The sequence below is a fragment of the Canis lupus genome, chromosome 16 (assembly GCF_003254725.2).
Source record: "Canis lupus dingo isolate Sandy chromosome 16, ASM325472v2, whole genome shotgun sequence".
In the NCBI taxonomy this organism is placed as follows: domain Eukaryota; kingdom Metazoa; phylum Chordata; class Mammalia; order Carnivora; family Canidae; genus Canis; species Canis lupus.
This window is the reverse complement of record NC_064258.1, coordinates 1,086,034-1,089,265: the sequence shown is the minus strand read 5'-3', so window position 1 is coordinate 1,089,265 and position 3,232 is coordinate 1,086,034. Positions and strand designations below refer to the sequence as shown.

At 58.3% G+C, this 3,232-nt stretch overlaps 1 long non-coding RNA gene across 1 annotated transcript; it reads left to right on the top strand.

Moving 5' to 3' along the window:
- Positions 1–381: 381 nt before the first annotated feature.
- LOC112650983 (uncharacterized) lies at positions 382–2,084 on the top strand. Its single transcript, XR_004805830.2, has 3 exons — positions 382–657; positions 987–1,144; positions 1,632–2,084. It is a non-coding gene; the product is annotated as an uncharacterized LOC112650983 (long non-coding RNA).
- The last annotated feature ends 1,148 nt before the right edge of the window (positions 2,085–3,232 follow it).

Genomic DNA, 3,232 nt, shown 5'->3' with positions numbered 1-3,232 from the left:
CCAGCTCTCCTGCTGGGTGAGCCCCCCCCCACTTCTGCTCCCCAGGTACATGGTGGGAGAGGTTGGGCATGCCCATTCCAAAAGGGAGAGACTGGAAGGAATAAACGGATGATGGGTCCCAAGCAAGTCCCACACCTAGCATCTGGGGTCCCAGGAAGGCTTGCATTCTGTCTTTCTCTGGGGACCCTTCATCCGTTTCCAAATTGCGGGACCAAACAGAATACACCAACTCTGAGGTCCCTGGCTCCAGACTATGGGTTTCCAGTGCCGCTAGCACCCCTCCCCGGTCCACTTTGTCAAGTTTTGTCTTCCTTTCTGAACCCCAGAATTCTACATCCCCCAAGAGGCGGCATCCTTTGTGAGCCCCCCAGCCCCTCCAGACACACCGAGCAAAGGTCCTTGTGTGCATACGCCCCTCCTCGCTCCCAGCTGCTCCCCTCAGCCAGGCTTTCCCAAACCTGGTAAGACTCCACTGGAAGGCCACTGCCTCTCTGAGGCTTCTTCTGACCCCACAGGAACCCCCCTCCCAAGACACAGATGCCCACTGCCCCACAGATGTCTGGCCTGGCCAGCCTGTGAGACCCCGCAGCCAGCGTGAGAAGGTGCTCAGTACCTGAACGGAACAGACAGCCGGACCCTTGCTGCTCTTACACGCAGGTTAAATCCATTTCTAGTGCGCTCATCAGCAGTGATGCCCTAATGCACCCTAAAACCAGAACACAGGACCCAGCAGAAGTGGGGGGACTCACCTAGCAGAAGTAGGGGGGCCCACCCAGCTTGAGGCTTGCGGGGTCAGAATAAAGAAGGCTGAGCCATCAGGGAGGAAGGAGAAGAGCCAAAATGAGCGTGAGGTGGGAGGAGAAGGGAATGGAGATGTGGGAGCAGGGGACGCAGCCCCGGGGAAGTGGAGCAGGGTCCTGGCGGCACGCAGGGCATACTGGGATGTTATGAATTTGAAGTAAGACTCATCAGCCTGACCGTCCTAGTCCCTAGACTCAACGGGTGCCCCGCCCCCCTCCGAACAGTCAGAGTTGGCTTCACTGGGCATGGTTTTCCCAAAAGAGGAGGCTGAACTGTGAGCTGGACCAGGGATGGGGACAGACCAACCAGGGACAAGCCAACCAGGGATGGGGACAAACCAACTGTGAGCATGACCAGGGATGGGGATGAGCCAACTGTGAGTGGGACCTGGGATGGGGACAAGCCAACTGTGAGCTGGACCAGGGATGGGGACAAGCCAACTGTGAGCGGGACCAGGGATGGGGACGAGCCAACTGTGAGCGGGACCAGGGATGGGGACGAGCCAACTGAGCGGGACCAGGGATGGGGACCAACCAACTGTGATCGGGACCAGGGATGGGGACGAGCCAACTGTGACCATGACCAGGGATGGGGACGGGCCAACTGTGAGCGGGACCAGGGATGGGGACAGACCAACCAGGGACAACCCAACCAGGGATGGGGACGAGCCAACTGTGATCAGGACCAGGGATGGGGACGAGCCAACTGTGAGCGGGACCAGGGATGGGGACAAGCCAACTGTGAGCGGGACCAGGGATGGGGACGAGCTGACTGTGAGCGGGACCAGGGATGGGGACAAGCCAAAATCAATTCTCCTTTCTGTTTCGCAGCTTTCACCGCGTGCATTTTGAGGCTCCGGGTTCTGCACACGCCTGTAGAATTTCTGTGCCCTTAGTGAACTGATGGGTGACCCTGTTGTCATTAAAGTTCTTCCTTGCCCTATGGATTGCTTTGCTGTGTAATCTACTCATTTGATACGAGTTTAGATACTTCCATTTCTTTCGATTGCTCTTTGCATTGTTCCGTTTCTACCCCCCCCCTTTTTTAATTGGCTTACTCAGGGATTAGATCATCATTCTTTTAGAAGTATTTGAAATTAGACGGCCTAGTCACTCTTCTTCAACAAGCATGGAGACATCTGTTTTCAAGGGGTAATCCCAGATACTTCATTTATTCAAGCAATTTTCTACCACTGATAAACGTTTGAAATCATCACCAAGTGTTCCCCGAGAGACGAGCAGCGCCGGAGGGAGAGGAGGCTGTCACGAGTGTTTGTGTCTACTTTATGGTAAGACGCTGAAGTGTTTTCATAAAAGATAACACTTACTTATGGAGAGAGAGCTTGCCTCGGAGAGCTTCTGGGAAACCCATGTAAACATTTACATTGCAGAGCGAGCCCACTGTCTCCACAGAGTCAACAGACCGGCTCGAAAGCCGGGACAGACGCCGGCATGGGATTTGGTTGCAGGCCTTGGCCTCGAGGAGAAACCGTCGTGCGGGGCTCCCCGTGGCTTTCAACGCGGAGCTACAGTTGGGCAGCGGGTTCCACGCTCCGAGCGAGTCCGCCGCACGGCCGTGTGCGCGCTCTCCAAGCGCCGTGCAGGCCCCTGGGTGGCCCCTGGGCGGCCCCTGGGTGGCCTGGCCCTCGGGGGCGCTCCCGATCGAGCTGTGTGAACCTTGGCCTTCGCTGTCCCCCGTTAGCGAGTGGCCCTGGGCCCCAAGGCGTGCGTGCCCACATCTGGGCCAGCATCTGGCCGCTTTGCCAGCCCGCCTGCCCTCGCCTGGTGCGTTTTTACTTTGTGGGCCGCATTTCTCTCTTCTCTCCTTCTCGGGGAGGGGGGGTCCTTTCTTAAATTTCCTATTCTGTGGGGAACGTCAGCTTTTCTTTCACTTAGTTTCCCCTTTGGGTGCACAGTGCGCGGTGTGAGGAGCTGCCTACGGCCGGTGTTTGTGTGTCTGGGCGTCGGCGTCGGGAGGCTGGCCTCCGCGGTCCGCGGTCGTTGCTCGCGACGCGCTTGTGTTCTGTGGGTGTGTGTGGCCCCTGCGGGAGCCTGTTACCAGCTTCGGGAGAACGTTGATGCTTTTGTTTCTCCAGGCGGGTAGCCGCCCGGTTAGTGGCCACGAGTTCTGTGTTGCCCGTGGCCTGCGGTTCGCGTGTCAGTGCCACGTGCAGGGCTTGGCTCTGCTGTGTCAGGTCGTCCCCAAGCCCGGGGCCCGAGCGTCTGCGACTCTGTCTTGGGCCTCAGCTGCCTGGCACGTGTGCACGGCCGTTCTTAGAAGCGGCCCACGGGGGTCCCTAGATGAGCTCTAGCCGGAAGCCGGGGGCCTCTCCTGCACTTGGGGTGCTCAGATGGGGCCACACCTTTGGGCAAAGCTCAGAGGGAAAGGATGGAAGAGACAGGCTTTTCCTGCCGACCTCCTGGCTTCAGGA